A 13,211-nucleotide genomic window follows, 5' to 3' on the forward strand; every position below is an offset into this window, starting at 1 on the left:
CAGCTCGCTATCCCCACTTTGTCCTATCTTCCTCAACCCCACCGGTGAGCTCTTCTAGATCGTTCTCTCTTCGCAAAACTGTTAGAAAATCTCACTCCAAACTCTTTTATTACCCAAATACCTATTAACATAGCTGGCCTCTCCTCTCTATACTCTCAATCATCCATTGGAAGCACAACAAATCTCATTTGAGATCATGTAGATCACTTTCTGAAAAAAATTGAGCATCATAAATGCATCCACAAAAGCTTTGAATAGCTGATTTAGCATCAACTTATACTTAATCATTTTCGGAAAAAAAACAAGAGCTGCACTGTAGCGAAGTTAGCGAAGTTCCTGCCAAATGCTAGCAGGACAGGTTTGCAAAATAGGGACCGACTTTTGTATGAGCAAATAATACTAAAAAGAATCTGCACAATCTGTCATATTATATTGCCTAGTGGTTTCATCGATTTGCTCTGAGACTGAATTGGATTATTATCACTGATCCATTGGGAGAATATCGACAAACAATTTTTGAAATCTCAAGTTGTAATGTTCAAACTGCATAGACAAAAAATACTACTTGATTTCACCAAACAGCCCAAATGTCAAAGCGATTCTGCCATAGTATCATAAAGAGGTTTTCAACAATCTTTGGGGTCCTAAACATGAAACAGTGTCACAGGACCAATCTTGGATAACTATCTGGCTTGATAGGGAGTCAGGTAATCATTTGATTGTTTTAAAATCCTTATGCTTGCCTTCAACCCTTTCACATGCTTTCTCTGTCTTCACCTTCTTTGGCTATTTTAGAAACCTCATAGTCTTTGGCTGTTTCAGTAACCTTTTAGTTTGTGCCTCTTGCAAATGCTAAAAAAATAATCTTTGAATGAATGCGGGAAGCGATTGAATCTAAATCAGTACCATGCTTACAAGATCAACTTCTAATCTGAAACTAACTTCAGCTACATATCCTTCACAAAATGGTACTCTGAAATTCAATGAGGTTTTCTAACAATCTTCGGGGTCCTAAGCATGAAACAGTGTTGCAGGACCAATCTCAGATAACTATTGATCTTTGAATGAATGCAAGGAGGGGTTGAATCTGAATCAGCTACCATACTTGCAAGATGCATTTGAATTCATAAATCCACTTCTAATCTGAAACTAACAAGTTACAACTAACAAAGAGGTTATTTACAGTTTTATAAATGAAATGCAACATTACTCAGTGTGGCGGCACAAGATAGCAAGAGGCTGGAGTGATTTGCATTTCAAATCTGCCACAGCCATGGACAACTTAGTCTCTGTGAAAGAAACCTATAGGAGTGAGGGTTTTTTAATTTCAGTTGTGAATACATTTTATCTTTTAATCTTTCAAATTTTCTTTTATTTCTCAATGAAATCGCTTTGAAAGGATTAGGTTGTTTCTTTTTTTTTAACTCACTTGTTGCTTCAAATTTCTTTAGGACATAATTGATTAAACAAGTGTCATCGATAATGTAGGGTGTAATTTTTTTTTTTGGAATGCTACTGTATGAGGGAAAATTTGAACAGAACATAGAGAAGTAGCTTAAGGATCTTTTTCTTAAATGCAGTGTACAGAGGAATAAAAGAGCAGTGCATAAGTGAATAAGGGAGGCATAGGAAACAAATTGGAGTTTGTTAAAAAAACGAGGAGGCATAGGTGAAATTTGAAAAAAAAACTTGTGTAGATTCAAGGAATAGGGAGAGGTTTAAAATTGCAACTAAGAAATGACTAAATACTTTTTAAGAATAGGAAGAATAGGGGCTGCATGGAAGGAAAAGAGAGTAAGGTTGGGTAAAGTTAACAAAAATTGCACAAAAATAGAAAAGGTGTTTGAAGGCACCAAGAAATGCAAGAACGAAATAAACTGCAAATTACAAAGTATGCAAAGCCTGAGAAATGAGCAGCTTGAAATCAAGATGAGCGAGCAGGGGAAGGACAAGTGATTGGGAAATAAGACGAGCAGAGTGCTCAGTGAGATGCAAAACAAATTGCTTTCCAGATTTAAAAATTGTTTTCAATTTGTTTTTAATATTTGCATAACTGATTATTGTAAAAAGTCTTTGAAATAATAATTTGCCTGGAATGAATCAACTTGATAGTTGAAATTTGAGAAGTGGAAATTTTTATTTTAATACATTGTAAAGAAGTTTGTCAGAGAACTGAGTAAGCTGCGAATCTGGGCTTATCCCTGGATGTGCCTGTATTAAAACTTAAGGGGTAAAAGACGATTATATTCATAAATTTCTGTGAAACTCACTAAACTTACAAAGTTATTTAGAAATCCTCATGAACAATGGAATACTTAAACCTACTATAGATATATAGGCCAAGTTTTCCTAAATCTTGTAGGATTTTAGAAGAATGTAGAAAATCTAAGTGAATTTGGAGGATTTTTTAAAGCAGAATTATGGAGGACATACCTAGATGGACCAAATTTTCAATACTCCTGAGAAAACAAAGTCAGGGTCAAATTTCACGAATTCACACGATTTATGTGAGAAGTTTTGCAGGATTGATAATGAGACTACTACGTCATGAATACAGACAACTTGTTTGCTGGAATGCATTCTGCCAATCACAATTACCCAAAGGATGTGAGAAATTCATTGAAGATATTTTGAAAGCCTCAAACGACTTTCCATTACACCTCAAGAACTTGGGGCAAGGCATTTAGTTTTTGCAAAATGACTTAGAAGTAGAAGTATAAGCCGTGTTGTTTGACATGACTTGCTCATTCTCTGTTTTCTTTCACAAGCAGTGTCATGCTTGAAATGCTGTCAAAATTTTATAAGTTATCTGGATATACTGTTTGTTAAGTACTTGTTATCTATAATGAAAATCTTCATTTGATAATTCACCCTCACAATTTTATTTTAGTTTTGGTTGAATTGTCCTTTTATTAGCTGAAGGCATTATCATGAGAGAGAGGGTTGCTGAACCTGTGAAATTGTTGGCTGATAATTCCTTATCATTGTTGCAACGCCTTATAATCTTGCAGGTAGGAGGTCTTCTCCACATGTTAGTTATTTATTATGAGTTTCCTTTGTTTAGATTGTGCTTCTACCCCGCTGCTCTGCAGTCGAATAGGAAGGCTCAGGGAGCCTTGGAGCGATTCCTGGTAAATGACAACATCTTGCAGGAAAAAATGGAGAGAAAAGAAAACATCTGCATATTTAATTATGCTAGAAACCATTAGAACGACAATAGACCAGAAATACCATTAGGTAAAATGGGATGAGGTCAAGTGGAAAAATGTTGCATCGAACATGTGGAGTGGCATGCCACAATGGACTGGAGAAAATACAGACAGAATTAGATGGCAGAGGGATGGATGAGTCACCCCCCAGTCAGGGCAACTCGGCCTAAGATTAGAGGGAAAAAAAAAACTCGCCAAATGAAGAAGAAATAAGGTAAAAATTGAAAACAAAGCTTCATATGATTATGTCGGTAAAATTTTCCATAAATATGAGATTTTTTTCTTCAATTTTGTAGTGTTCAGAACCTGCATTACACAGAAAACTAAACAAAACAAAATCTTCTTCACTATGCAAATATCTCATTTCAAAAGAGCTAATGCAATACTCACATAGGAACTAAAACATAAGAGCAAAGATCTGATTTCATGTATTGCAGACCTCCTTCGGTAATCCTATAAACTTAAAAAATTCAAACAATGAACACTACATAGCAAACCTCTAATCACACACAACAGCATGACAACCACTATCTATGGCCGCAAAAAATGTTTGGGTCCAATTGAAAAATACTCCTCTTTGGTTATGGACACAAACCCCCATTGAAAATACCGCTGCACATAAGCAAACAGCTGAAAAGGTCTCATTGCCCCGATACAGAGGCTCATCATCTCCCAAAGCAAAGTTGAAGAATAATCCCAGAATCAGTAAGAAAGGAAATTCCATGGGGAAACGAAGATCAGGCATTTGTGATGCTCAAGCAGATGTGTCTTCTCAGGAAATCTCAAATGCAAGTGGCAATGATTTTTTGTATACGGATAGCTCTATTGCGCCACTGAAACAAACAAAGACAATATGGATACCATGGTTACACCAATTTCTCTTGATGGTTGCTTAGATTTCACAAGGGCAGAGTTACTAACTGGAGAAAATGCATGGAAGTGTGAAAAGTGCTTTCTAAGGTTGTAGAGAGTTATGGAAAGCTTGAAAAGAGAGAAGCAAAGACAAATCAAGGAATGAAAACTAAGAAAAGGTCGACTGTAGGATCAGCAATCAATGTTTCAGATGCATCTTGAATCTGTGGGACACAGGTAAATGTGGAGAAGGAGCAGAAAGTAGTCTCACAAGACAAAGTAAGAGATGTAGAGCTTAAAGTTCTCACCATCACAAATAGCTCTGGACTCTCCGCCCTGAAAGTAGATAACACTGAGTTATGTAGTGGTACAATAAGATGCAGTGACATTGATGAAAGCATAAGGGGCAACTGGCAAACATGAATGACGCAAAACTTGAGGGCATTTTGTCCAGTTTATGTCTTGCAAACAGTGAACAACAACCTGATCAGGAAGTACACCAAATGGAAACAACATTTCGAGGGAAAGAAAATATCCCTGTGCATGTCTCTCGCAGTGTTACTTCAAATGATTGCTCTGGTAAAAGGGTTTTATGTAGTAAATTGAGTGGCCATGTTACCTTTCAAGAGAGGCTTGATATCAGACCATATTAAAACCCTAGGTAATTCTGAACACTTTTTGTAGCATACTTCTTATATGTCAAGATCTAGCTACATTTTTTTTCTTCTACATCACATAGTTGTCTTCCTTTTTTCATCATCCATTTTTTCAGTTTTCGTTTTGATTTTTCTGTCAATCTATTTTATCTTGTCTATGATGGCTAAGGATTTCAAGTTGGATCTCATAATTGATATTTGCTTTATAAGTGTAAACTTGTTGGGGGTTTTCTGATAAGAAAATGCTTTCCAATACCATAGCTTTGCCCTATTTTGTTACTTGATTAAAAAAAAATATAACATGCCTATATAAAAAATAGGTATTGGTCTTTAAATCATACAATTCACTATCTGTGAACAGCAACATGTAGAAGGTCACTGCAGAAGGTTGGCATCCCTACATCATTTGAAGAGCAAGTTTATCATGCTTCAGAACTTGAAACCAAGCAAGAAGATATGCTACTGCTAGACTTGAAAACTGACTGAAATAAAATAACAAAAGAGTATGCACTTTGAATTGTGAACAAAAACATACTAAAAAATACAGATCCTACAACACAGGGAAGCATTGCAGGTACGATAACAATGCCCTTTTGATCTGTAATAGCAGATTGGACATACCAATCTTCCCACCAAACTTCCTTGGACGACTCTTGGATAAGGCAAGTATATTAGAATATGTGCAAGTAACTTATATGAAGATGGTTTTCTAAATGTAGAAATAAGATGACTATAATAGAATATGACATATAATTAAACAAAACATGACATAAATATTAAAAAATAATTATATTATAATAATAGAATGATTTCAGATGTAGCAAAATCTAATATAATAACTTGATTTGTGAAAAGATATAATTTAAAAATAATATATAATATATTTTAAAACATACCTAGTCTCATTTAAGTTTTTTTACTTTATTGACAAAACATATATTATTTGAACTATAATTTTTGTGAATAATTTCATATCTGTATTTCACAAAGATCACAAAATAAAAAATATTAAATATATAATTTTATATGAATCGCTTAGCATCTTTTTCTATGATATAATTTTTTTTTTCTCTCTATCAAAGATCATTTTTCATAAATTTTTTTGTGAGATTTCAAAAATAATTGAAATGATGAGGCATGCCAATAGAACATTGCACAAAGGTTAAAAAATTTCTCTTTTCAAATAATTTCTGAATTTTTTTAATCTTATTTTTTTTAATATATTTGACAAAGTTTTACTTAACTTACTAAACTACAATAATATGACTTGAAACAAACATTAATATTAACAGATCATTTTTAGTCTAATGTTTTCCCTTTGCTCGTTCTTTTCTATTAATTCTTTCTTGAAAAGCATGCCAGCATAAAATAAATCAGTTTTTCTAATGTCTGCAGCACTTCGATTTTAAAAATACAATTTTAATCAATTTTTTCTTTTTCCTGATTGGTCCTCCTTATTTTTCCCAGTGGTTTTTCTATTTTTATAAAATTTTGAAGAAAAAGATATTTTGACCAATGAGGAGGAATGAGGAAAAAGAAATATTAAGCATTCACTGATGTTTCATTTTGAAGGTTCTAGTCAATGTTGCTTAGGCTTTAATATTTACAGTAATGCAATCATGGTGGGGATAGTGCTGCAACAAATGCTCTCACAGGGAAGTATGAGTGATTCAGAAATTTTTCATAGAGAAGTTCGGCTTGCTGTTGGATCTATTTCCTTACCATTCTCTAGGGTTTCGGGTATCAATCCAATGATAAATACGAAAAGAGCCAATCGGCTTCGTTGGATACACAAATTGAAAATTTTAAAGCTGCTATAAACAGAATCACATAACGAAAAGTTGCCCCATCAGAGGCGTAAAGTGCAGAGTACATAGTTAAAGCTACAAGAATGACAACCCTAGAGAAAGTATAAATTACTGGCTAAAGATAACAAATTCATTTCAAGAGGAGACCATAGAGCTTAGTAGAACACAGGCAAGTGTTTTTGCCTTTAATGGTTTTCTCTCCGTTTTCATCTTTTATTTTGCCAATGCATGGTTGTAGGGTCAAATACTGCTGAATGCAAGGATATTAAGAGAAATCATGATTTTTGCTATGTTTCTATTTTGCAGGGGTTTCTAGTGCTGCTTTTGTTAGGATGTTTACTAAAGTGGAGTCGCCTAGAAAGAGCTGGTCATGGAGCTACAATGCACTTTCTTGCTGGTCGCAGAGTGTTTCAATTGCTGAGTTTGGAGGAGTAGGAGATGACAACATTGTCAATACCAAGCCTCTCACTTCACTCTTTACCTGAACAAAAATGTTGTAGTTCTTGGTTCGGTGGTGAGTAATCTTTTTTGTTTTCTGTCCTCTTGTTCTTCTGTCAGACATAGCATGTTTTATCTGCTTCGCTTTCTCCTAGAATTATGCAATTTTTCTCCTTTTAGTCATCCACAGATTAGCTGCATTTGCACAATTTCAGCAAGTCTAAATAAACTTTTAGTTCTAATATTGCATATTTATTGTTGTTTAATGTATTGCATGAAATTCTTTTGAAGGCCACTATAATCAAGAATTTTTTCCACTTTATTTGTATATGCAGTATATCTTGCATCCAAATTTTATTTTGTTTATTTGATGAAGCTATCCATGCTTGGATTCAACTTTATTAATTTGTCCACGTTTCTATTTAACAAAGCTAAATTAGGCTTATCATTTTCATGAATTGAAGCATACAATGAAGGGAAAATATTGTTGAAGTTAGAAATCTATTGATTTATTGCCTTGATATCTCTATTCTGGAGTAAAATAAAATGGCAAGAGACTTGCCTTATGTCACAATTTGGCAACTGGGGTAGTAGGCATGCATGCATCATAGAAGTTGTTGCAAAACCGTTGTTCTAACACAAGCATTAAATTTGGTGTGCATGCCTACGAGTGTAGCTATAACAAAAAGCTATGACAAAAATCAGTTAAAGCCCTAAATGGACTTGCCATTTGCAATAAAATTCTTTCTTGACAATCCTGTTAAACAATTTAACCTATGATTTAGTGTTATTTCTTTATTAAAGCATTGAATAGCAGAAGGCATATATATTTAAATACTTAATGCAATGAGGGGAGCACCAACTTAACAAGCAGGCAGGTAATGATTTGATTGTTTTAAGATCCTTATGCTTAATGCCTTTAAGTCTTTGATGTTTTACAACTGTTCACTGATATTGCTAAAAAATTTAGTCAATTTACCGTCTTTAATGATATTTTAACCTTCATGACTTAATTTCTGCAATGTAGTCTAACTTAGAATGATCTCATGTTTCTTTTTCTGTCCGTTCATCTGGAGTGTATGATTTTTACAGTTCATTTCTCTTTGCCGAATGGGTTTTATTTATCTTCAACCGGATTAAGATATAATTGTTCAGATGAGTTGTGTGCACTATTTTTCAGAAAGTTAGATGCAATATATTTGCTCTGTTTTTTTACTTTTATATTTATTTTTTTCACATTCAGAATTTTTAAGTCTCTTATAGCAGTATAATGCTTCTGAGTGGCTCCTATTATTTGGAGCAGAAAATATTAGAATATGTGCACAATTCATGGTGAAGAGAAAAGAGATTTACATAAAAAAAATCCCCTACAAAATCTTATTGTATCCAGTATTTTAAAATCTTGTCTTTAGTAAGATGAAAGAACTCTTGTCTAATGCAGTAAATCATATTTTTTAATCTTATTCCATCCAATAATTTAAATCTTGCCTTCATCTAGATGAAAGTACCGACGAAAATGATCATTGATTTTAATCTAGTTTTATATGTGCATCACTTATCATCTTTATTCTTTAGAATTGACTAATTGTTGATTTGATATTTATTAGGAATTGAAAAGTTATCTATTCATTATCTATTAGCTGCCATTTGACAAGCTTTGTCATCCATGTTTTAGTCTCTTCCTCTTTGCAACAAGTGATACTATTCCAATTTATTTTTTACGCTTGAAAATTATATCAAAGTTCCTTTCCTGCATTGTATTTGGTTAATTTAGCTTGTATATTTTGTTTTCTACATATATGCACTCAATTTTCCCTATCATGGTTTGGTATTGGTTTCTATTGTAGAGTTCTGAATCAAAATTGATTGTAGATATAAATATATAACTTCCAGTATTCGACTATCATTTTCCTCTACAACTTATCTGGTTGATGTCACAATCACAATGTTTGTTCCTTTTTCGTATTGCATCTTATGTGCTAAGCATTAGTTGTACTTTTGCCTAAGTTTTTTGCCTCACTGATGGAAGTCCATACCTATTCCAAAGATCTCATTATAGCATAGGACAACAGGACATTACCTAAAGTTGTGGAGTTTGGTTACACCTCCCAGTTGCATTTGCTTGAAAGCTTTTTCTACATTTCTTGGAATCATGGCACTGCATAAGCAAAGACAGGTTTATCTTAGCAAAGCAAAGTTCTGGGCTTGATAGTTTATTTCTGCATGAAGCTAGAGCAGTCTTATCTAGTAAATGCAAATGGCCGGTGGACAACAGATTCACCTACCTTTCCCATGACCGCCATGAGCTTCACTTTAATTGGAGTTGTGTAACAGGTATTGACGTTTTGTCCAAAAAAATTATTTGAAGCCAAGGATAATAAAAGAATTTGTGGGAAATTTGCCTAAAACTTGATGAATCATCTTTATGTAAGAAAAGATTTAAATTAAGAAAATTGCAAAACCCTAGCAAATGAGGCAACTCAAAGGTTGTTATACTCAAATTAGTCACATTTTAAACAAATGCTGTTACTTTTGGACATAGCTGAGAAAATGGCAATGGCAGCAGTAATATACTTTTGTTATTTTTATTCCAAATAATTGTATTGTATGCACATTTGCTCTAAATTGGATGGGATGCTCTTAAAAAATAGAGCGTTGAGCGTGCATGAGGTCTCTCTTGAACTATGAGCTCCGATAAATTCAGATTAGGTCTATTATTTTCTCTTTTAAAGTATGAACTCACACAAATCTCAAATTGTCTATTATTACTTCCTATCTATTTATAGGGGGAGACTAAAGTTTTCATTGAGCCTGTAACAATCAATACAGTTCTCAGGAATTGTGCAACTTCCATTTATCCTATGGTCGGTCAAAATTTTGCTATAAAATCAAAATTCTCATATTCATCACTATTTCCTGATTGGCTGCTGCCATTTTCTCGCCAGGTTTTACTTCATCTTATTATATTGCTTTAGGATTTGTTTGGGTACATTTACAAATACAAGTGGGGTTCCACAGTCCGCATCAAATTTAGTAGCTGGAAAACTTCTTTTTGTTCATTGTGAGTAGAATGAAATAGCCGTGGATAGGTTTGGGTATGATATTTTCTTTGCCAAATCTGTACATTTTGTCACATCGACATTGTTGACTGCATGAGAAGCCAGGATGGGACGATTCATAGGTAAAGAGTAATGAATGATTTTGATTTGTTTGCAAGCTATTTTATGCGATCATTTTCCAACATTGTTCTATAGATTAGAGTACAAAATCTTTAATAAAAATGGGTCTTTTACTTCCATTTTATGTTGGTGTTTATGGCTACCTGATTAAAACGATTGGCTTAATATTCAAATGTAATGGGAGGGAGGTAGTTACGAGCTTCAATCCCTCTTCCTACCAAATCGAATCATCAAAAGAAGAAAGTGAACCAGTTGCACCAGATAAGATTAGAAACTTTACTTTATAATTCTTTTTTTTTAATTTATTTTTCTCCCAACTGGAAATCTACTCCTTAGTTTTTAGCAAGAGTATTAAGGATATCTGGATATGTATCTAGAAATTGTACATTGATATTCCAGAAAAGCGCATTATATAACTCACAAGGAATCACTCTGCATTTGTATGATCTGGTCACTCTGCATTTGTATGATCTGGACTCACAAGTAATTACTCTGCATTTGTATGATATGTGCCTTGTGTTTAATGGAATTTCGTATACATCCTTCTCTAGACAGACTTGGAAGTTGCCTGCCCTAGGTTCCAACTTGCTAGAGTACCTTACATATCCTTCTTGAAGGACATAGTTTAGAAGGATAAATGATCTTGAATATCCAGACAAAATGAGAAAAAGGAAATACCAGGACTTGTCCAGTAATAAACAACCAATGCATATTCATTCAAAACAGTACAAGCTATGGGCAATTCAAAAAAAAAAGATAGCATGCAAAGATAATGCTTCAGCAACGGTTCTAACATATTCTTTACAAGAAAAATTATGAATGTATATTGCTTTCCTTCTTGAATCATTGGAGCATAACAAGAAGCCATATTTATTCAATTTCTTCGTCATAGCAACATAGAGAGTTCTCTGTGTTCATCGCTTGCCATGAACAACTCCATTATCGCCATAGCAAAATAAGGCAGCAATGTATGATGTTTTAAGTGTATTATTCAATGTATGTGGTTTAAGTGTATTATCACTAGCCATGAACAACTACATTATAAATTTGTATGTGGTTTATTATTTTTGCTGCCTTATTCAATGTATCACTTGCCATGAACAACTCCATTATAGCCATAGCAAAATAAGGCAGCAATGTAACATCCTCAGAACCATTCTTCTTATTATCACAATTTAAAAAAATCATGATTTAAAAACAATGCTATATCTCAAATTACTTTCTCCATATTGTCCAGATTTGATAAGAGATAGGACTGTTACTACACTCTTTAAATCTCTCTATCAACTGCTCTCTGTCAAAAAAGAACTTTGGTAAGAACAACTATTTTCAACCTAGAAATCCAAGCTTATGCACACATATAGTAAAATCATAATTGTTTTGACAGTCTTGCAATGGTAGTAAGTCTGTGCACCTTCTTTTTCTAAATTTGTTGATGAGATTCTCTCCAGACTTTGTAGCAGCACAACCCATTCAATCCAAGGGACCTATGAATGGAGGATTTGGCCTTGGGATACATGTAGCATATTCTTTTCAATAGTCGTGGTTTTATACCAATAGAACTTCCAATGAAACATAATAGTAACATAGCAACCATGACAGTAGTGATACATTGGTCAACCACATAACTCTGCTTGTCAGTGTACACGATTATGTGTCTGTGTTCTTTTCATTCTTTTTTCTTGGTTGTTGTTCTGATTTTATTTCTATTTTATATTATCAAACAATACATGCTACACAATCATTTAGAATGCCAGTCGCTATAGGGAGCCAAAAAATAAAGAATCACCAACTTTATAGAATTTCCAAAATGCAAGCTACTTCTCTGCATGTTCATTGTTTTATCTCACCAGCTTCTTTTCCCTTTTTCCCAATATTTAAATTTCTTTGAAGAATTACACTAATCAGCTAACTTGATGGGACAGGTTAAGTGATTCTTTCTCTCAAAGTTGTAAGTTTGCTCATCCTTGGTTGAGTTCAGATTGATTCACATGTCAAAGGCTGAGTGGTGTAAATTTTGTTAATTTTAAAGGTTTTTGAATCCGGAAGCTTGAAACAATCAAGACATCCACAATGAAGCTGATTCAGTAAAGGCAAATGCGGTACTGAGCACAGTCGAATGAAATTAGACAATTACTGTAAATTTAACACTTTATTAAATCTACTTAATTTCTCCAAAAATATTAAGTGTAAAAAAACTTTGAGAACCTTGTCTTAGAATTTGCAAGCTATAATTTGATAATTTTCTATGGTTAATTTTCCCTTGTTTCTAATTGTCTTAGAATATGGAGTGTGATCCAAAAGTTGATGTAAATAAATTGCACAAGATTTTTAAAACATTTATTTAATCGAACCGACAATCTATGTACACTACATCTAGTTTCTAAACCAAATCTAATGTACATTACATCTAGAATCTAAAACTTGCAAAATTGACCTGCCATTACCTTGCTCCCTTCTACTATTCTCACAAAAAAACAGTAATTCATCAGTTTTTAACAAATAGACAGGGACTCTGCTGTATCACAGCTCTTGTTTTACATTGTAATAATGACACTTTTTACATTATATTCTTTTTGTCTGAAAACTTGATAAAACATGCTACTATATGGACATTTCTAATATCACCACACAATTATTTTGAACCCTGAACTATCGCTCTTTATTGAAGATACAGCACATGGAGAACACAAAATGAAAAAAATAATATTGGTGCACAGAGATAATTAAATACGGCAAAGGACGGCAGACATAAAATCAAGAAACCCTAAAAACCAAGAAGAAAACCTAAGGTCGTGGGCAAAAGCTTAGTGGCACTGATAGAAAGTTCCTCACATTGAACATAAACGGGGATAATTCTGGCCATACATTCAGCTTCCCAGCATCTAAATCTATCGAAATTATATTGCTGACATGGCCCTCTCTTCCCTGAATTATCCAAATATAATCTCCCCCAACGCAAATCACTCTAGGAGGCAAATGATGGGGCGATACAACTGCTTTATATTCAGATCTCCACTGCAAGCCAAGCTCATCAAACTCATAAAAAATCAAATCATGTGTATATGA

General features: G+C 33.6%; 1 long non-coding RNA gene across 1 annotated transcript; it reads left to right on the forward strand.

Moving 5' to 3' along the window:
• The first annotated feature begins 266 nt into the window (after positions 1-266).
• On the forward strand, positions 267-12,381 carry LOC131062706 (uncharacterized). Its single transcript, XR_009110932.2, has 3 exons — positions 267-707; positions 6,832-7,039; positions 12,068-12,381. It is a non-coding gene; the product is annotated as an uncharacterized LOC131062706 (long non-coding RNA).
• Positions 12,382-13,211: the final 830 nt, after the last annotated feature.

This window comes from Cryptomeria japonica, chromosome 3 (assembly GCF_030272615.1).
Source record: "Cryptomeria japonica chromosome 3, Sugi_1.0, whole genome shotgun sequence".
In the NCBI taxonomy this organism is placed as follows: domain Eukaryota; kingdom Viridiplantae; phylum Streptophyta; class Pinopsida; order Cupressales; family Cupressaceae; genus Cryptomeria; species Cryptomeria japonica.